General features: G+C 39.6%; 1 protein-coding gene across 1 annotated transcript in view; it reads right to left on the bottom strand.

The window, feature by feature from the left end:
- Positions 1-19792: 19792 nt before the first annotated feature.
- The window catches only part of IRS1 (insulin receptor substrate 1), a 64673-nt gene continuing 61314 nt past the window's right edge, over positions 19793-23151 (bottom strand). The window contains exon 2 of the mRNA XM_049768302.1: positions 19793-21036. The gene's annotated coding sequence lies outside the window, so the exon portion shown is untranslated. The remainder of the gene's footprint in view (positions 21037-23151) is intronic.

Below are 23151 nucleotides of genomic sequence, written 5' to 3'. Positions count from 1 at the left end.
TAGATGGCTTTCAGGCTTTCTTTTTGTTGTTATTTCTAAGGTTTCCATCACCTCTGTCCTGAGATAAGTTTAAACAAAGCAATTTCTAAAAAAATAAAAATCCATTACAACCACGGCTACAGAATCATTAGATTCATTTTCATAAAGTTATACAGTGTTTGTTTCCTGCATATTTTTTGTATTTTGGGGAGGAGAGATTTGTTTGTTTGTTTAGTTGATTGGTTGCTTTTTTGAGCCATACCCACCCAGTGGTGCTCAGAGTCTACCCCTGGCTTAGTGCTCAGGGGATCATGCAGTGATGAGAAGTGGACTTGGGCTTCCTATATGCAAACCTATATGCAACCTATTGAACCATCTCTCCAGCCCTTTGTACATCTTTTAATACTACCTCTAACTGTGGCTAATTTCTTGTGATTACTTTGCATTCTGTGCTTTCTCTTTTGCTTGTTTTTTAAAAAAAAATTTTAGGGTCACACCCAGCAGCTCAGGGGTTACTCCTGGCTCCACACTCAGAAATCGCTCCTGGCAGGCTTGGGGGACCATATGGAATGCCAGGATTCGAACCACCGTCCTTCTGCATGCAAGGCAAAGGCCTTACCTCCATGCTATCTCCGGCCCCTTTTGCATGTTGAAGTTAAATAATTGCTTTGTTTTATGTTGGTTTTTTTTTCAAGAAGCAATTTTTTGGTTTTTATTTCTCTCGGCTGCAAGTTTTTGCATGAGTCATTTAAGTTTTCTTTTTATACTCCCTTATTCAAATTTCCTCTGGTGTCCCTTCTTTGTTTATTTTCATGTGTTTATTTTGTTATTTTTATTTATTTATTTATTGTTATTATTATTATTATTATATGTGAATCACAAGATTAGAATTATGGCTTTATAATTAAGTCTGATGTGGTTGGTGTGTTTCTATTTCCCTTATTTATTTTCTTTTTTCTTTTTTTTTGGGGGCGGGGGCTTGGGTCACACCCGGCAGCACTCAGGGTTCTTCCTGGCTCTATGCTCAGAAATTGCTCCTGGCAGGCTCGGGGGATCATATGGGATGCCGGAATTCAAATCACAGTCCTTCTGCATGCAAGGCAAACACCTTACCTCCATGCTATCTCTATGGCCCCTATTTCCCTTATTTTTTAGATATCCTGAAATTTTGACTTTGAATTTCTTTTCTTTTCCCCTCCCGACTTTGAATTTCTTATTGATCTATTTACCTCAAAAATAGTAATTAAGGGCTGGAGTGATAGCACAGTGGGTAGAGCATTTGCCTTGCACACAGCTGACCCAGGTTTAATTTCTGATTTACCAAATGGTTCCCAGAGCCTGCCAGGAGTAGAACACAGAGCCAGGAGTATCCCCTGAGCATCACTAAGTGTGGCCCAAAACCAAACAAACAAAGTATAATATTAAAAAAAAATCCAGCCAAGAAGTGTTTCTGTTGTTATCTTTTGTTGTTTTCTTCTAGCTTTTTCTCATTATCACAGATTTGCTTTTTGTAATTTACTATATTTTTTCTGATCTAATATATGTGTTTTGAGGTTTTTTGGTTGTAGGGTGTTGCTTTTGAGACTGTTCATTGAAATGTATGCCCTGGGTTAATGAAACAGAATAGGATTTCTTTTGTTAATTTTTGTGCTTTGGGTCTTTTACTTCCACTATTTTTCTACTTCCACTTGACCTGCCATGGGCTAAGAATAGGTAAAACTCATCTCATACAGATGATTCCTGACTCTACCTTGTACTGTAATTTTGCTTTAGTTGTATCATGTTTAGGTAATCAAAATTGTTAGGTCATCCTAACTTGCTAGGCACCAGAAAAGTGGTCTCTAGATCTACATGCCAGCCCTCATGTATGGCACATAGATCTCTGTGAGGTGATTAAAAGCTGTAAAGCTGTGCTATAGTTATAAATACAATCCAGAGGTTAGAATCTTTATCACTCTTCCTCACCTCTCTTTAAACTTCAATTTCAACTTGTACTATTTCTCTTTAGACATACTTTTTTAGCATACCTTTCCTTCTAATATGCAATTTAGTAGCTATAATGATGTGTTCTATCTCTTTCTCTGAAAAATCAGGAAACCATGAACTGACACAATATCTAGACATTCTACTCTGGCCTTCACAGTGATCCCACTGAGTGTGGAATCTCACATTTGTTTCTACACTCACACATTGGTGCCAATCTATATGACTGCCTGCCCTTTGCTGGTTTTCTCACTTAATTCCTAACTGTCTCCCAAGGGACTAAACCCTCAGTATAAAAGGAGACCTTTATCTCCTCTCTGAAGCACCACAGAGGACTGTTTCTGTGCCTTGACTACCAAGAGGAATGCAGCAGACCTAGAGTGTTGAGACTCTTTGGGTCTGGGACCCTATTTATGAGCCTGGGTATCAAGTATCAAGTCCCAGCTCCTATGGAGACAACATACCCAAAAGCAGAGAGAAGGTCATTCAGTGCCTGCAAGATGGCTTGGTCTTTAAATCTAGGAAAATCCAGTCTGAGATTTTGCAAAGATCATAAATCTGCTTGAGTCAAATGGGGGTTAAGTGGTCAGTGGTCCCCTGTGACTCTATAGGCTACATAGGCCAAGGAACATTTAGAAGCTATCTAAAGTGGAATGTGACTTGACCAGAAAATATATTTCTTGAAGATAAATAGTTAGGACTGCTTAAAGAGTAATGTGGGATTATAGATGTTTATATGAAATTCTTTCTCCAATAAATATACATGTTTGCTTTAAGGATGAATCAAAGTTAGAACTAGAACAAGGAAATAATCTGTTACAACCACAGTTTTCTCAAAATAGAGTTGAGGGAGAGAGCTGCTCCCAAGCAGTCTGCACCAGTGATTCTCAGCCAACTGGGCCAGTGGTTGAGTGCAAAAGATCAAGGATATCATCCTGCTCAAACCATGCAGTACCAGGCATTCCCCAGACCACCTTTGGCAGTGAGTAGGGCTTCATCTGCAAAGCTTGGGGAACCATGTGGTATCAGAAAATGAACTTGGTCAGACTCGTGCTAGGCATGCTCAAACTACTGTACTATTTGCCAGGCCCTCAAAGTAGAATGTAAACTTATCATTGACTTTCTTGCCTTTCTGTTTTCTATTAAGATGCCATGCATGCCTATAGTGGCTTTCTGGATGCTTTCTTTCAACACTCCTGAGATTTCACACTCCACCTTCAACTGTTCAATTCAAGAAGACAGGTTCAGAAATAGTCGATCTACTCATCAACACCCTTTCTTTCCTGTTCTCCAGGAGTGCTCTTCCTCCTTTGACTCTCCATGATATTTGATCTGGGTTTATCACTCTCTGGTTTGGTTTTAGTTGTTGCATGAGATGCTGATCAAGAGGAAACAGCAATTGCTTATGTCAAAGTCAGACCTGCCAGAGCATGGAGCGGAGGTCTACCTATCATGAGGTGGGTGGTCTCAGGGAAACAATCCTTCATGACCCTCCTTTTATTTTGGCAAACATAAAAATAATATTCTTTTTCAAAACTGCCTTTCAGATTGTGACATAAAACAGTGTACATAAAGCAGTGCTTGGTAAAGGATCAAAAATGTTAAAAGCTGGAACGAGAGCATAGTAGGTAAGACATTTGCCTCAAATGCTATCAGGTGGGGTTTGATTCCTGGCATCCCATATGGTCCCCTAAGCACTTCCAGGAATAATTCCTGAACATAGAGTCAGGAATAACTCCCGAGTGTCACTGTGTGTGTTCCTGAAACAATCAAACAAAAAAGCTAAAAGCTATTATTATTATTATTACTATTATTATTATTGTGATGTTTTGGTCATTTATTATTGTTGTTTTTGAGTTTTATTTATTATTTATTTATTTCTTGGTTTTTGAGCCACACCCATTTGTCGCTCCTGGCTTGGGGGGACCATATGGGATGACAGGAGATTGAACTGAGGTCCCTCCTATGCTAGCACTTGCAAGGCAGACACCACTAGCGCCACCTTCCCGGCCCCGAGTTTTATTTATTTATTTATTTATTTATTTATTTATTTATTTATGTATTTGCAGTGCCAGGGAGAGAACCCAGGCTGTGTTCCTCAAACAAAAAAAAATTCTAAAAGCTATTATTATTCACATTATTTTTATGATGTTTTTGGTCATTTATTGTTTCTGGGTTTTGGGGGTTTTTTTTGTTTGTTTGTTTGTTTGTTTGTTCATTTATTTGCAGTGCCAGGGAATGAATTCAGAATCTTATCACTGAACAGCCTCTCTGATTATTTCTCACATTCCCAATGGAAATATTTATATGTTTATTCAACAGATATATATTTACAATAAGCTATGTGAAAAGCACTGAAGGAAAGTGAGAGTTTTGAGGAATGGAAGGGAAAAATAAACAGCAATTAAACCTAAAGGCTGGGCTATTTGGGGGTGGGGAGTTGGGCCACACCAGGCAGCCCTCAAGGTTTACTCCTAGCTCTGTGCTCAGAAATCAGTTCTGGCATGCTTGGGGGACCATATGGGGTGCTGGGTATCAAACTTGGCTTGGCTGCGTGCAAGACAAAGCCCTACAACTGTACTGTCCCTCAGGCCCCTGAGGTTGTTTTTTGATGAAGGAAGAAAACTAAGATAAAAATCTAGGAAGAAACATAGATAAATAATCCAAAACAGAGAAAAAATAAAAGGGAGATAAACTGAGTGCTCTCTGGAAATGAGTGTTGAGGGTGAAAGTTGGAGGAGAGGGAAGCTCACACAATTCTTGAATCAGAGTATCTACAAAGGAGGAACAAGGGGAAGGCTGGTAGATGAGGGCAAAAGAAAGCAACAGTCAGGTCTGTTCCTGGGGCCATGTTGATCTGATGAAGTGCATGATGAGACTGCAACTTTTCTAGAGAAACATTTTTACTGACAAGTATCCCGGGTTACATCTACCCAAGTGACTGCCTCTGATTCCTAGCAGCCAGGCCAAAGATTACTGTAAAAGGCTGAGGTGGAGAAAAAAGAAGAAAAATTAAGGAAGACAAGGAAGGAGGGAGATGGAGGCAGGAGGAGCAAATCACAATAATCAAGCACTAAGACCAATCTTAGTTTTCTCTCCATAGTCAGGGACAGACTGAGACTGGCTTGGTGGGTGGAACCAACTTCGGTCTGTCCAGTGAACAGTTGGTGTTACATAGGTCTGCTTCCTGTGGTGGTCCCAGATGGTGCTGGGGATTGGGCTGCTGGGAGGTCCATGCAGAGAACAGCTCATCACTGCCGCTGGCTCTTGTCTCTGGCAGTTCTGTCTCTCAGGTCGCAGATAACAACTGTCAGATGGTCTGACTGTGAAGCAATAAGCTTCCCCCAAACAAAGAAGCGGCCCAGCTCCAGAAAAGCCACAGTCTGGACAAAATATACAAGCCTGGAAAAAATTAGAACTTTATGAGCAACTGAACAAAAAAACATCTCGGGGAAATACAAGGGGTTAAAACATCAGAACATAATGTTCCTGAATGCCCTTGAATGCCCAAGAAGTAAAATTATCACAAATCTTCAATTGGGGAAAAAGCAAGCATGAGAGAAACAAGTTGGTGTTCCCATATGAGAACTAAAAATGATGCCATAGAAGGTTGGCCCTGACCAAAAATGGAGGGGATAGAAGAAGGAGATGAAGATAGGTTGGCCCAGGCCAAAAATGGAGGGGATAGAAGAAGGAGACGAAGATAGGTTGGCCCAGGCCAAAAATGGAGGGGATAGAAGAAGGAGACGAAGATAGGTTGGCCCAGGCCAAAAATGGAGGGGATAGAAGGAGACAGACAGAAGGCAAGTCTGCTTAGCTCAGCCTAGCTCCTGTGTGTGTGTGTGTGTGTGTGTGTGTGTGTGTGTGTGTGTGTGTGTGTGTGTGTGTGTGTGTGTGTGTGTGTAAGAGAAAGTGAGAGTGAAAGAACACAACACTCTCCTTGTAGCTTAGTTCGAGCTAAACCTGCCTAAAGTTCTAGAGGCATTCTCATTCCTAAGAACACTGATGAAGTAAACCCCGACTACAAATAAAGTCAAGACGAGTCTCATGTTGAATGTTTTTCCATCATTAATGTTGGACTAAAATAGAAAAAGAATTCTGGGCCAGAGCACTGGCGAAGTGATAGGGTGTTTGCCCTGCACGCGGCTGACCTAGGATGGACCATGTTTCGATCCCCTGGCGTCCCATATGGTCTTCCAAGCCAGGAGCGATTTCTGAGTTCATAGCCAGGAGTAACCACTGAGTGTCACCGGGTGTGGCCCAAAAAGAATATAAGACTGGCCAGCACAGCAGGATAAGATCATATGATGCAGGGGACTTTTTGTTACTATACCATTTTCTCCAAAAGAAGGCTCAGAAAGCATCAGCCCCCAGAGTCAGCACGTGAGACTTAGACTTATTAAAATCCAGACTCGGGACCATATCAGAATCCAACGGAAACGTTAGGAGTGCTGGACTGGAGTGAGATTTCAGCTAATATCTTGAGAAAAGTTAGCTTATCGTTAAAATAAGCAGTGAACCTCACTATTATGCTCTTTATTATTCTTAATGTCCAGTTTCTCCCTTAGTGTCAGTTTTGTGCTCAAAAAGAAGCATGAGTGCATTTCTGAGCTGCAGAACCATGATTGCAAAATCCCATTGGTGGTGGTAGTAGTGGAGTGCATATATGGAAGAAGAAGTTCATCATAAACATTCCTTGAGGCACAACCCTTTTGCAGAAATGTGAGTGTGAGGGCTGCAAGCAAGGATTTCTTGTGTCCAAGGCCATTTTAACTTTGCATTAATAGAAAAGATCAGTTGAGCTGCTTTTGGCATGAAAGAAGAGATTTTGTCCCAAAATTGTAAAGATGTTACGACATGGATAGGATGCCTGTTATTGAAGAGAGACTATTTCAAATATTCTGCCTGAGGCAGAAATGCTTTTAATGCTCAACAACCTGGATTTAAAAAAAAATAAACATCATCTTCACATTCCAGATAGGAAAAATGATAATTCCCCAAAGGTAAGTGACATTCCTAGCATGTGTTAGCTGGTAAATGGGATATCCAGGGTGGTCTGGGACCATTTGATGTCAACACTACAGGCTCTCTAAAGAAACAAACAAAACACTGTATCTCCATAACATACTAAGAAACATTCAAGGGCAGCTTTTGACTATATATGTGGTGAAAATCTTGGATCTAGATCATTAACCATGTTCTCATTGACAGCTCAACATTATAGAGAAAATTTGCAGAGGGTGGGATCATTTATCTAAAATGTTAACATTGTGCTTCATAGAGAAAACACAGATTGAGGTTATAAGTGTAGCCTTGATGAAGAGTATCTTTGTGTCTTAAAGATAGTTCCATTCCTAAGGCACCAGAGAACCCAAATAGATTTTCCATTAGTCAAGTATGAGTTGCTTATTAGTTGGACATTTTTCACTTTCCCTGCTTTGTTTCTTCTTCTGACCATAGGCAAGCAAGATACAGTGTGGGTCTAGGTCAATTTGATAGTCTGGTGGAATAGGCAGTCAGTGACAAAAGGGAATGAGATAATCTACTAGAGGTAAAGGCTGGGTGTGGAAAGTAGGTAGGTCTTGAAAGCACCAGCCAAACAATCTCAACTCTATATCTGGTCAAAGAAGAGAAAATGGTAGCTTTGATAAGTCTGTCCAAAGTACTGAAGGCCAGAGAGACAGTACAGAAGATAGGGCACTTGCCTTGCACACAATAAAGCCTGGTTCCATCCTGGCACCCTTTCCCCTATCCCCCGCCCCAGCAACTACCAGGAGTGATCCCTGAGTACAGAGCCAGGAGTAAGAAAACCCTAAGCATCAACAGGTGTGGCCCAAGAACGTGCCACCCCAGTTTTCCAAATACCAAACCAAACCATCAAAAATAGAAAATTCTAGAATAAAGCTACTCTATTTTCACAAACTAATAAGTTTGATGTCATTGTCAATAGAGTTTCCCTTTTCTATAGGGAAAAGTTCTGCTTAAGTCATTCTTTCTACTCAAAGCTAGAAAGTACTAAATCTTTCTCAACTCAACACCCTCACACACCCTCACAGGGAAACCTCAAATCCCACCATGCTCAGTTCCTTGGCTAGTGTTCTTTTCCTTTGAGAATTTTTTTTTAAAGTAAATGCTTTGGGAATGACTAAATTCAGTGCTTATCCACCTGAGAAAACAGATCTCATTTATGAGATGTGTTGTCTCCACTACAGAAAAACCCTGGGTTATATAAAAGCCTTTGAAAAAGGGGGACTAACTCACCTTAACTAATATGGAAGATGGGGGAGAGAAATAAATATTAAATACATATTTTGTAGATATAATATTTTTGCCTTAGGCTATTCCCCAAATTTGTAAAATTTGGTAAGAAACCACAAAACTCAGGAACTTCAAAATTTCTTAAACACACACACATACACACACACACACACACACAAACACACACACACAATTATTTTTCTGCTTTGAACCTAGTAGGAATTCATAGAAGTCACCTTCCCTTCTTTTTGCCCAGGGATTTAAAAAAAATGTGCATAACCAAACCCAGGGGGACAAATACTACATTTGATGTGAAAGTGCTGACAAATTGCTGGACCCAAGGGGAAGACCAGATCCCCTTCAAGTTTTCTAAATGGAGGAGAGACCCAGAGAGAACTTTGCCCAGTCACATAATTCTAGGAGCAGGGAAAAAATGAGAATCAAAAAGTTCACACGGTCATTTCAAGACAGACCTTTCCCCTACCCCCAACAGATCCCCATCTGTCAAACATTTCAGCAAACACAAATAGTGGGGTTGCTCTTTTCAGCAAGAAGTTTGTTTAGCTCAGCCAAACTGATTTTATTTTTCAACAGATGAAGTAAACCAGACTCCAAACTGTACTTTTCCCCCCTCAATTATGGGGCCCTTGCTAACTGGAGCAGTTGATGTGTGGTGGGGATGAGTGGGGGGGATGGAAAATTAAATGAACAATTTGCACTTAAACCAGAAACATACTGCTGATGTTAAAAAGAAAAAGTTGGCTTCTTAACTGCATCATTAAAATTTCCCCCTCAATTGTGTGACTGTGTCTGGTGCACATATATGTGTATGAGTGGTAGGATGTGGTATAATTATGTATGCATGCGTGTGTATGAAGTGCTGTATATGCATGTCAGAGTTGTGTTGTGACTATGCAAATAAAAATGGTATATGTGTACATATATGAGTGTGGGTATTGTGGATCTGTCTGATGTCTTTCCTGAAAAGTGAATAGGAAATTGCATTTAATCCAGAGATTGATAAATTAATTAACAATAATTAAAAATTGGAAAGTTTTTCCAGTGTTCATTTTTTTTTTCTTTTTCTTTTTTTGGGTGAGGTTTTACAACTGGCAGTACTCAGGCATTCCTGGTTCTGTGCTCTAGAATCATTCAAGATGTGATGGGAAGGTCAAAACAGGTAAGCTGAGTGCAAGGCATGTAAGTGCCTTAGTCCCTGCACAATCTATCTGATCCATCAATGTCCATATTTTGAATGATTAAGTAAAAGCTGTGGAATTAAATAAAACCGTGTTATAATTCCAGCTCTTAGCTGACCCACAAAGTAACCTTAGATAAGATTTTTCTAAATCATAGGGTTTTAGTTTGCTCTCTGTAAGGTGGTAGGTGGTGTTATAACATCTAGAGATTTAGCCTGAGGTTGGGGATATTGCCAGTCTTTGACAATGCTGGGCAAGTAAATAAAACACTTGATAAATATGTGCTGTGGATGTAACTTGGGCTTTTACTACGTCTGAGCCAGCTCTGAATTTATAGGTGAGAGATTAGGAACCTTGGTTTGTTGATTAGACTGGAAAATAAGGAATTGTATCAGATGATAAAGAAGGGCTTCTAGCCAACAGCAGCTGTCTGAGATTCTTTGATGCCTTCTGGCCTCTGAAGTTCAGCTGGTTGCTACACTCACTCCCTTATGCAGCTTTCAGTTCTTATCATTCCATCCCAGCTCATCCCTTCTCACTATCTTACCTAGCTGGCTAAGCTGGGTGATTTAGCAACGCCCAAGGAACTGACTACCCAAACCTGCCACTTCCATGGAGCACAACCTAAAACTTGTCAAGAGAGGGGTGTTAAAACACATTTGAAATAAATTATTTTTGTCAATATAGTATAATTTATCTTAAAATAAAGTCAGATTGATGGAGATAAAACTGAAATCCCACTTCCTTTTACATAAAACAAAGTGGTTCAAATATAAACGATTATAAACTACTTCCAGAACAAAATTGAGAGCTTCAAGAGGGAGAGCAAAACTTTATCACTGAATAAAACTTTATACTGAATAAATACTGGCCCTTTATTATTCAAGCAATTCTAGTGTATTCACTTTCAACAATGACTGTAGTTCAAATTCATCAATTCCTGGAAGAGAAGAGATAGTACAGCTAATAGGGTACTTGCTTTGCAGGCAGCTGAGTTGGGTTTGATCCCTGGCATCCTATATCCCCCAATCTAGCACTGCCAGGAGTAATTCCTGAATACAAAGCCAGAAGTAATCCCTGAGCATCACTGGATATGGACCCCAAAACAACATCAACAACAAAAACAAATTCATGAAACCTTAAATATGTTATTTTTGCTTTTTGGTTTGCAAACTTTTTCTTCTTTTTTTTGAATTGCCTTTTTTTGTTTTATTTTTGTATCATGTCTTACTCATGGCTCTGCACTCAGGAATTATTCCTGATAGTCCAATGGACCATATTGGATGCCAGGGATTGAAACCCAGGTTGTCTGCATGCAAGCTAAGCACCCTACCCTCTGTACTATCACTGCAACTAATTAAGCTATTTATTCTGAACTGCAATCTGTGTTCCAAACAAAATAGTTGGTAACAAGTTAGATGAACATAATTCCTGTCTATTGTCTTTGCTACTGAATGGAGTCCAGTGGTTGTGGATACCAGGGTCTACTTAGAATTTTTCTCAGAAATCTCTTGAGGAAAGCCAATGTCTTAAAAATGACAATCTTTAACTGATATCTGCCATTATTTGTTCTTAAAATCATTGACATTGAAAGACTAACTCATCAAGAAAAATATAACTTCTGAGAGGTACTGAAATTCAGGTCTCCATGCTCAATGGCAAACATATTTCTGTGTTCATAGGTAAAACAGAAGTCCTTTCAGCACTTCAAATGTGTAAAGATGAACAGATACATTCTGTCCAACTACAGATAACTTTAGCCAAGAAAACCAAAAGGTCCACGAGAGTAAAAGTAAGAGACTTTGAGTTAGAGACTTTGCCTCCTCCCAACTCTTCCTCTTTTGTGGGGAGAGGGTGGGAGTAGAATTTTGGACAACACGATACAGTGCTGGGAAATTAAACCAGGGCTGCTCATGTGCAAGGCAAGTGTCTTAACCCCTGAACTATCTTTCTCGTCCCATCAAATCTTCTTGAGAAACATCTGTGGTAGGACTTGGCTCAGAACACACCTATGAAGAATCAGATAACAAGTCTTCCACATGGTGAGACGTTTGGTCTTAGTTGCAACTGCGTCACACTGCTGTTGAAGTAGGTAATAGGCCTGTAACGAGTGAGTGAGTTTCTGTTCCAAGAAAACTTTATTTACATCAGGCAAGGAGGCTGGACTTGGCTACAGTCAGTCCTCAGTTGGCTGACCTTCCTTATTATGCAATGGTGCAATGTATGGTCATTGCAACATGTGGAATTTGCTAAGGTTCTCATCCAGTCTGCTTTGCATATGTTATAGTATTTTGTTTCCCTACTCATTATGAAAATGAGACATGATCATTGCAAAACTTTACAGAAAAATGCAAAAGGTAAAAGAATCATCATCTTTGATGTTATCAGACATGTGACTTTTCAGTATTTTGAAATCTTCTGTTGTTTTCATTGGATTTCAGGAATCCAGGATTTCTCTGGAATTGGAAAAAAAAAAGCTGTAAGTGCACATTTGCCTGATTTTCAATTGTTCTGCTACTTCCTACATTTTTTATTTTACTAACTTCTACTTTATATTTTTTTTCAGAAGCAGTGAAGAAGTCCCAGAATATAATTTCTTCTCTTAATCCCTGTTAATAAAACGGGACTCAGGTCCTTGAAAGTTGAAGCTTGGAGTAACCTATAGAGAGAGGAGCAGAAAAAGTACCACTGAGGAAAATTTCAGTCACAGGTTCCTCCTATGTTAAGGGAATAAAACTACCCTACAGAGAAGGGGCTGTGTGTATTTGGGGGGAAAACCTGTCACTTAGCATGGTTTCCTAAGACCCTTGCTGAAATCCAGAGATCCTTCCGTAAACTCTAAATGGTGGACAAGCCAAGCTCTGAAAAGCTTTGTGGCTCTTTCAGTTTGGAACATGCTATTCCCAAATATGGCACTTTGGCATCCTGACTGTTTTCATCTGAAGGAGTCTAAGAAAACAGCAGGAGCAGGTCACTCTGACCGTCTCCTAGACACAGGTCATCAAACCCTCCTGTGAGAAGTGTCCTCCCTACTCCCAGAGGAAAGAGCCTCCTTGTCTCTGAGGGAATGGGAGCAGACAAAAAAGTCACATAAGCTGGTCTTGTTGTCTTTCCCAGTTACTTCCCAAACCTCAAACTTCCTTCACATAGCCTTATCCTGTACCAACACCTATTTATTTCTTCCAAATGGCAGTTTGTTTCTGTATTCATCTCTTTACATAGGTTTTCTGGTTTGTGAGATGACTATTGAAGAGTTGTATCCACTTTTTACTGTTCATATTGGTCAGTCGAATTCTCAGACGCTGCTAAGGCCTGAAAGAGCATAAGAGTAGACATTTCCTCCTCTGCAGGGTCTATCTGGTGGATCACAGAGGAAAAACACTCCTTGAGTGTGTCAACTGAGAGTTCACTTATGGTCAATATTCACCCCAATTCAGGTACTCTGTCATCTGCTTCTCCTCCATTTTCCTATGGTCAACCTTGTTCATTTTTCTAATGATCAGTATCTCTAACAGAATATTAGAAGCTCTGAATTTTACAAACAAAATTATGTGAAATATAATGCCTAGAGCTAGAAGATAGCATAAATAGAAGGGCACACACTTAACTGAGTTCAATCCTCAACACCACATAGCACCCTCAATAATTGACAAACATGGCTGCTGAATACCATAGCATGACCCTGATGGCCTCCAGAATCACCATCCTATGAAAAGCCAAGTCCTTCTGGAAAAATTCCAGGTTCCCAGGTTCAACTAAATATGGGCACCTATTAAAATCTAGTGCCTTAAAAAAAAAAAAAGACCATTCCTGTTTAAATATAATGTACCTTTCACATTAGTCTTGCCTATCCTAAAATAAAGCTGAATAATTATTTTCTGCTATGGGAAAGAGGTACTCTAATTGTACCAGCAAATGATTTCTGATATGAATAAACTAAGCTAGATACAAAGATAAAGAAGGCCATCAAAGGCCCTAATATTTTGTTGGGGAAGAATTACAATTGGACATTTACTTTGCAGGCTTGTATGAGATCCTATTTGCTAAGCAAATTAATAACACAAGGCATTTAGTAGACTGGAGTTTTCTCTATCCAAGGCATAGTTTTTGAGTATTTATAAACCAGAGTCTTGCAGTATAGTCTTGAGAATGCATATTTGGCCATCCACATTTAGCTTGGGACCACAGATTATCCTCCCACCCCCACCTTAAGCACACATCTGGAATATGTAGAATCTTGCCCTGGATTGCTAAGAATAAAATATTATTGGTGTAAAAACCTTTGGTAGCCAACTAGTATGATGCTGATAAGTGATGCTCTTGTTTATAATAATAGAATCAGTGAGCTAATTACAAGTTCTTAACTAATAATTCTAGCAGAACCTTTTATTGACAGTATTTTACTTGTTAGTTTGTGTATGTATAAAGGTAATAACAATTATGCTAGAAATTACACCAGGAATTCATTCAAACTAGATTTCCCTCAAATTAATACTAATTAGAGACATTTATGTGTAATTTCAATGGAGGTTAGAGTGATGTTTGTTTTGCAATGCCCCTGGGAGGAAAAATCAGGGTTTGTTTTTCTTTTTAATAAATGAGGAAGGGGTGGGGAATTTAAATCAATAGCAGAGAGCTCATGCTTCACATGTATGATGCCCTGGGTTTAATCTTTGGTACTAAGAGAGAATAAATGTAGAAACTGAATATAAATTGATGATAAAATACCAATTGTGTTGTGTTCAACTTCTTCTTTTGTGTGTGTGTGTGGTTTTTGGGTCACACCCGGCAATGCTCAGGGGTTATTCCTGGCTCTAGGCTCAGAAATTGCTCCTGGCAGGCATGGGGGACCATATGGGGTGCCAGGATTCGAACCGATGACCTCCTGCATGAAAGGCAAACGCCTTACCTCCATGCTATCTCTCCGGCCCCTGTGTGCAACTTCTTAACAGTGAAAACATGACTCATGGTGCCAGGTAGGGGGAAAAAAATCCCTGTTTACTAAATAAGCATGAAAAAAAGACAAACAGGGCAAAGCAGTAATATAGCAAGTAGAACATACAGCCAAGCTGGGTTTTATTCCCAGGACTCCATAGGATCCCCAAGCACCACTAAGAATGATCCTAGATTTGCAAAGTCAGGAATAAGCTCTGAGCACAGTTAGAAGTGGCCCTAAACAAACAATTCCCCCCAATAATAATATTGTTATTAATTTATATGGGCCACAGTTAATGATTCCTGGGAGCCCAGGACCACTCTCTGTGGTGCTCAGCCCATAGAAGCAGACCATTCATTGCTTAACCTAAAGGTATGATACTCAGACTCCAGAATTTAGGGGAGCCAAAGGACCATAGTTGGCAGTGCTGGGGGTAGAATGTGTGCGATGAGTGGGTGCAGTGTATAGTGCCAGACATCAAACTCAGGCATTGCACATACGATAATATGCTCTACATATTAGGCTTTCTCCCTGGTCCAGGAAAAAGTCTTTTTGTGCTCAGTGGAACATTAGGATCATTGAAGGAAAGTCAATTTAAAAAATTTGGTCTCCACAATTTAGTTGCTTGTTGGATGAATCTGGAGAGTATCATGTTGAATGAAGTCAGTCAAAAGAGGACAGATAAAGAATGTTCTCCCTCATATGTGGGATGGAAAGAAACAGAGCAAAGGGATAACAAGTAGCCAAAGGCAACAAACAGAATATAACTGAGCTCAGCAAGGGTAGTGGGGGAAGGTGTATCCTGAGACAATGGTGAAAGGAAGCAGACTTGCTTGTGGAGGATGTGGAGCTTAATTTAATATTGTATGGATGAAACCCTATTATGAACAGCATGGTAAAATATGGGACTATACGTAAAGATTTTAAATATTAAAAAAAGGCCCGGAGAGATAGCAAAGCTGTAGGACATTTGTCTTGCATGCAGCCAGCTGGGATGGACCCAGTCCAATTCTTCGCATCCAATATGGTCCCTCGAGTTTGCTAGGAGCAATTTCTGAGCACAGAACCAGAAGTAACCCCTGAGTATCGCTGGGTGTGGCCCAAAAATCAATCAATCAATCAATATATAAAAATGCTTTAAAATATTGAAAAAAATGGGAGGCTGAAACAAAAGCACAATATTTAGGGCATTTGCCTTGCATGTGGCTGACTCAGGTTCAATCCTTGGCATCCCCTAGGGATCCCCAAACCTGCCAAAAGTAATTTCTGAGTGCAGAGTCAGGAATAATATAACTGGAAAACCATCAGGTGTGGCCCCAAAATTAAAAAAAAAAAATTATCTCATATTTGTTTCCAAATTTCCACTCATTTGAGTTCCTATTAATGTGTCCTATCACCACAGGCCTTCTCATTCCTCTAGGTGAAAAAACTGTTTAGCAAGAGGCAAGAAAAATTGAGTTGGGATGTAGGGCTAAGTCACTGTTTCCAGATTTAGGAGAACAGTTTACTATTTCCAGAAAATTCAAACTTCACAGTTCTTCTATCTCCTCAGCTGTGAACCAATCCAAAAAGCTCCACTTGTTTAGAAATCGTGATTTCCCAAACTTGCCAACCATAAGCATCAACTGGTTGAAGTGTGCATGCCTAAATATCTCCTGGGAATGGGCATTTCTACCAAATGACTCTAGTAATCAGACAAGTTCGGGCAACACTTTCCAGCCTGGGTCTCAGCCCTGGCCAGGTACTTGAATCTCCCAGAGCGTAGAAGAACCTACAGTAGCAGTGAGGACTGGCATGCAGTCTTCCCATCCCAAAGACTTGAACATTTCCACAGCCTTTCTACTCAAGGGAAGCACACAGATGCTCCAATCCACTACCCCTGAAGTCATTTAAAACCTTTTCAGGCATCTTTCTCTTCATTCTCTTGGCCATGGCAAGCCAACCAAAGAGGGCAGGATGAGGCAAACCTCTCTATTTCAAAAATCATTTATTAAAATGTTTCAAGGTGTGCATTGCTGTTACCCAAAAACCTCAGCATGCTTTAAACGGGCTGTTTCTGTTCCAGGTTCCATAATCAAAGACATTAAGGATCACTAACATTCACATTTGTGAATTCATTTAGACAGTTTTCTTTAATTAACGATGAAGACACTACAGTTCTAAGTACCAGACAGAATCAGGGAACTGAGGAGGGGGAGACTGAAAAATAAGCATAACACTATAAAGAAAACTTGGAAAAGGGAAACACTTCTAAATAAAAATATATATCTTGCCTGGTACCCATTACATATATACAGAATACATGTTATACACATATATACAATCAATGTTTTGGTAGCAATACAGACCATGTGTTGGTCCTTTTGTACACAGATGAAGTAGCACCATGAATAGCACCACTATCTTAAGATGTTAAACCAAACTGCATATACATTAAATGAAAAAATATATATGATTTTAATTTGGCCCACCCTGCAGCCGAGAGATGTTAGGAAAGAAATTGGTAAGAAAAAAAAATGTTTTGGGAATTACATTCTGAAGCCAATAGTAAAGTTCAAAGTACAAACAAACAAAACAACAACAAAACAGCAGTAAATATGTCTATATAAAATACAGACATGTTTTCCCATTTCTGAATCTGTCCTATCATGTGGGATCATTATGGTTAACATCTTTGAGACTTAACATGTAAAAGAGCGATTTTTAAATGCTAGGTGAATGGTAAAAAGATTTCTTGGTGTACACATCACAAATGCCAAGTTATCAACTAATAAGAATTAAAAGATAAAGGAAGTTAAGTCATATGCTTTCCAATTATGTTAACAAATTGGAAACTTTATTATTCATAAATGCCTTAAATGTGGCTCAAACACTTTCAATATCACTCTGGCCCTTCCCAGTATCCATTGATGTTTTAATTATACAGAGTAAGAGACACCCAATGCACCATCTAACCTACACAACTAACTCCAGCATCACATAAAGTGACTTGCAGATCTATGAAAGGAACTCCAAGATCTTTTCTTACTTGACTTTAAAAATTATCAAAGGCATCAGTGTTTGATACTTAATATTCTTTTGACCCCAAGAGACTGCTTTTACTCTGTGTAACAAATTTGTTGACCCTTCTCTTTGTAGGTCTTTCTCTTGGTATTGGCAAGGTCATCTTTCCTCATGGACCTACAAGAGCATGCTTCTTTCCCTCATCTTTCAGCAGCCCATGGAAAAGAAACATAACCACCACTAATATCTGCCCTGTCCAGGGAACACTTAAGTCCCTGCCAAGTCTTCACAAAGAAACAACTTTTTTGCTGACTCTGGTCTGTTTATTCCCCTTCTAATACCTTCTAGAATCCTGTTCCTCCCCAAACACTAGGCCTTAATTCCCAGTGCTTTTGCTTTAGCACCTCTTTGTATGGTAGAGCAACTATAAGAGTCCTGCCAAAACAGTAGAAGCACTTTATAACTGCCTCATTTTTCAAGGTTCTATTATCAGTGGACAATGAGTTCTCCTGCTTGCAATAAAATAAAAGCCCTCAACAACATGGCAATAATGCATTATGGATATACAAGATAACATAAACAGGGCATTATCGCAAAATACTATTTCTCACAGTAGAGTAACATGATTTTGCAATACTGAAAGTATCTCAAATGGCAAAGACAACTAGGAAACCAAAGTCAGGAAAAATATAGATTTAAAAAAAAAAGCTGTACTATGGCTAGATGATTCATCTTTTTTTTGGGGGGGGGGGTCAATCTCCATTAGCCAAGAGAGTCCCTGACCTTTTCAAGTTAGAAACTGCCACATATGTAACCTCGATACTGATTTGGCATTATTGACTCAGTGTTGATCATTAATGGATTCCCTTCCTTTCTAACTGATTCTAGGATCAGCCCCCCCCCCTTTTTTTTTCATTTTTTGCCCAGAATGAAGTGATCATCAAAGTCATGAACCCAAAAAAGAATTGGGAAACTCTGCTCATGATTCTAAGAAAAAATTTTCTGAAGATTGGCAACATGAAGAAAAAGCTTACAGGACACCTTGATGTCATTGACCAGAAGCCCTGAGCTGGCCTACAATGACCGTGAAATAGATAAAAAGCCAACCTATTTTCATCAGAACTGAACCTAGGAATTCAGTAGTCAATGGTGCTCAAGGTCAGTCCCTCAGGGAGACAGAGTGTGAGTTTTCACCTTCTTTGCCAGCAGCTTCCAGTTTTACATCAGTGAAGTTTGATACTGCCCTCAAACCCATCTCAGGGCCCAGGAGGAGCAGCTGAAATAAGAATCTCTGCCTTTGTACTATTGGACAACACAACAGAGAAATAGTAATCAAGAGAGATGAATTTCCAGTCTGTCCATTTTCTGTTCTCAACCCAAATCAGTTGATCATTCCACATGCAAACGTATCTCGGGAATACTTATTACCAGCATTACCGGAAAATGGTTCGGGCTGACACTGTTTCTTGATTTCTTACAACTCTTTCTATTCTCTATGGAAAAACAGGCCGGCATGCTTTCTTCCTGGTCTAGCAAGACTCTGGATCTGAATATTTGAAAAATATCCTGGTTAGAGCAAGAGTATCAACTACCATGTCCAATTTTAAAAATCAGTAGTGTCTTCTCATAACAGAAAATGATGCCTCTCAGAAAGTTCTTTGAGAAAAATCAATTCTCATAAATTACAGACTTATCATAGAAACTGATGAACTTGCAAATGTTTAGAACTGATAACAATGAACCCTGTACAGCCATCTTGTACATGAGGAACATGATATCCAGTTAACAGTAACAGGTCTCAGTAGTTGTAGTGGTGTTGGTGTTGGTGTTGATGCTAGGGGTGTTTCACTGATCTCTACCCCATATAGTGTAGAGCAGAGGGTCCCCAAATCAGTTGATGAGGGGCAGCAGCCAGTGCAATGTCCCAGGCAACCCCTTTCTTATATCCCCAGGCCCCTATTAAACTTTTTGGAGAAAGAGACAATGTTGTTCCTTTTTCCAATAGGGCTGAGAATTCCTGATAGATTACACAGAGTAGGATGGAAGCCTGATAGTGGCATTCATTCATTCATCTTTAGGAAGTATCCTGTTTCAAAATATTAAAAAGAAAACTCTGCAGGCAACATCTTTAAGTTCACATACTGCCTTTCTTTTTCACAAGGAAAATTTCTAAGATGTGTGTATACTCCAAGCAAAAAAAAAAAAAAAGAAGAATGAATATTTTCTCTGTTGGCTATGTTTCTATAGCAAGTCATCATTTCGATAACAAGCTCTGATGTGCTCTCTGGACACAGGGTTGTGTTAGCTGATATCTAACAGGCTACAATCCACCAGGGCAAATGGGCCCAAATTAGAGTCGGTTAAATAATGTAACACTGCAAATGCTCAGAAAACATGAGATAAGGGTTGCAAGGCAAATGACATGTAGGCCTGGTCGTGATTAAAAACCACTTTGGGGGAACTTTAATTTCTGGCTCGAAATGAAAAACAAGCACTCACTTGTCTTACCATCTTTCCAAGACAATGCAGGGAATAAAATCCCCTAATTGTGTGCACAGGGGGAAAAGGTGACAATGGAGCAGTAAGCTTACAGAAGTGGGGGAAGGGGAACAGCAAAGATCAACAGTCTCTAGTTTATTATGAAAAGAAAGAAATTTCCAGAATTTACAAACACCCACATTTTTCATTCCAAAGAGAGCTTTTGATTTGGAGGGTTCAACCCATGTCTCCTCCTCTTTGCAGTATATACAATGGAAGACTTTGATTTCCCTTTCTTGCAATTTTGCTTCCATTCAATTGCCAATTTTAAGCTGACACTTGAAAATACCCAGTAGAATATATCCTTCTTCCATTTAATTAACATGGCCTATTGCCTTACAGAAAAAATACAAAATTAAGATTAATTCTTGTAAGGATCTCAGCTCAACATCAGGGCTATATTACAAGAGATAGTATCAGCAAATATAACTATACAATTGAGAACCATCTATGGCACTATGATTCTTATTATATTATTTTTTTTTCTGAATTACAATCTTAAAACAAGGATCGTACCCTAGTCTACTCAGTCTTAACCTTGTCTTAAGAATTTGCTCCACGCTTTACAACAGAACATTTTTTATACCTCAGTTCCACATCCAAAACAAAAGATGTGCTGTAAGAAAAAGTTACATTTTAATTTAAAAAATTACACATATAAATCAAAACCTGTTAAATATTTAATATTCTCTCCACCCACCATGAACAGTTTTTTCTTTTTGTTTTTTTTTTTCTGTATGACATAATTTACAATGCTGTTTTGTTGAACACAGTTTCAGCAGCAGATGAAATGGATCTTGTGAATGCAAGGAGAGTAAACCCAGTCTCTCGTGGCATGGTGGTGCTGGACACAACTGCTCGTGTGGCCGGCTAAGTCCCTTAAGGTTGACGATGAAGTAAAAGCAGACTTATTGTTCTGGTATCACAGTGCTTTTTTTTTTTTTTCTTGGCACAATAGAGAACGTGCAGTTCAGTCAAGGAACTCCTGAGGATTGTGTAAAGTAAACAAACTGAAATGGATGCATCGTACCATCTACTGAGGAGGAAGATGTGAGGTCCTGGTTGTGAATCACGAAATAGTTAGCATCTGGGTACCCATGAGTGAGAGGAGGATTTGCTGAGGTCATTTAGGTCTTCATTCTGAAAAGAAAATAAAAGACTTCATCACCACAGGCATCTTAAAAATGCATGTTCACTTTTCAGGGTTCTAGTTAAGAAGGGCCGTCAGTATGGGCTAAGAGTGATCTACATGTAGCTTGTCATGTTTTTCTTTCAAAAAGCAAGAGTCAAAAGCCATCACAAACTCAGAGGAGTCAATATTAAATCAGTAAACAAATCGATGCACATTGGGCAGTTCAGAGGTTTAGCAACAGAAAAATACAAAAAGCTTTGATGTGTTTATGATGAAAACCCAACCATCCCATTAGTGAGATTGTGAGAAATCACTATGCAAGATACTAAGCAGGGCACAGGCAGGCTCTGCTTAATCCCCTTTGGCTCAAACCCAGCTACAGGTTTTAGAATTGGAAGTTACCTTACCAAATTCGAAATCGGTTTTCTAATGTGACATAGTTTGACACGCGGATTTTGGATGGCAAAGGAAGCCCACACTAACAGGCTTAGTCAATCATTTAAACAGAACAAGCTGAAAGAATTCTGATTTAGATCTATGGAAATAAATCACTCCAGCAGAAAAACAACATTGCTTCTAACGCACTTCAAGAAGACAGACCTCGGAGGGGCATCATTCATTCCCTTACAGGAAGGAGAGACATTTCCATCTCATCAAGCCTCGTTGCCTCTCAAGTATTACACAAGACAGTCCTGCTGAGTGCTTATTTTCTATGCACTCTGAAGTTACTGACAAATACCAATATTTATAGAATATCCCAAGCAGGATGTGGCACAGAGTAATTCATCAATAAATATGTTTTAAAGGAGTAAATGGCTGTTTCAGGAAGCACTATGGAGAATGCCATGATGAATTCTGCTCCTGAATACTACTATTGCTTTGTAGAAATACTTGCAAAGATACTACCATTGATTTATAAAAATACTTGCAAGGAACTCCTTACAACTCCCATGACAACACACAGGCCTTAAAACAAAAAAGTGCCAGAGGTATAGACAATTGAGGCAAGAAAACGTTTGATAAGAAAAGCACCATGTTGACATACTTGGCTTGCTTTGGGAGAAATGGTATGATCTAGGGCTGTGGAAATAATGATGATGCCTGCGTTGTTTCAGGACTGCAACTGCATAGTTTACCACCATGGCTGGCACATAGCAATTAGGAGTTGAAAAAATGTTTGGGACAAAGCACACTCCCCATTAGAGACATCTGAAAAACAAGCCACTTGGGATGTAGAAGACAGCAAGAGATACTGGAGAATGTGGCGTGGGTGGAGAAAAGAGTGTTTGAAAGAGTGGAAGCTGAGACTGGAGAGATAGCATAGTGGTAGGGCAGCCTTGCACCCAGCCAACCCAGGATGGACCTGGGTTCGCTTCCCAGAATCCCATATAGTCCCCCAAGCCTTCCAGGAGTGATTTCTGAGTGCAGAGCCAGGAGGAATCCCTGAGAGCTGCCGGGTGTACCCCCTCCCTCAAAAGAGTGAAAGTTAAGCTTCCAACTGTAGGTGGCAAATACATCTTGACTAGATAAAGGGATAGGGCCATGCTTTGTGTGTGATACAATCAGGATGAAGTTGATGCTCATCTTCATAGGAGATGGTGACAGATGGCTTTACACCACATAAATATTGACCCCTGGAAATTTCTGCTTCCTCCTCTTTTCTGAAAATCAAGCTAGCAGCAGCCAACCAATTCAGTATTTACATAATTACTTCAGGTAATTTGTTTAATTGTTTATTTTTAACCAAAGGCAGACAGACTGCTATTGCCAGAGAAATGGGATTTCCTTTGTGTGGTTTCTTCTACAAGTGAAAGAAAACCCATCCTTTGGAAAAACACCTGAGAATGATTTCCTTCTCGCTAGTCATCTTCCCAGTTTTTCCTGAACTAGGTTTAGATCTCTCAGAAGTTTCCTCCAGTAGGGCCTATCTAGATCTGGCTTCACTGCACTGGACCACAAATGAGGTAGGACGGGCCATTCTTTATCAAAGGGCTGGGAACAAACAAAGAAACTGTCAAATAGGAGAACGGGAAAGCAAAGGGCACAGGGCATGCTCTTCATTTTACATCTGGCTCTCCTCCAGAACAGCTGAAAGAACTGCTCAGCACTGGAACAAACTGGAT

The sequence above is a fragment of the Suncus etruscus genome, chromosome 2 (assembly GCF_024139225.1).
Source record: "Suncus etruscus isolate mSunEtr1 chromosome 2, mSunEtr1.pri.cur, whole genome shotgun sequence".
Classification (NCBI taxonomy): Eukaryota; Metazoa; Chordata; class Mammalia; order Eulipotyphla; family Soricidae; genus Suncus; species Suncus etruscus.
Note: the sequence above shows the minus strand (reverse complement) of the source record. Positions and strands in the feature narration are given on the sequence as shown.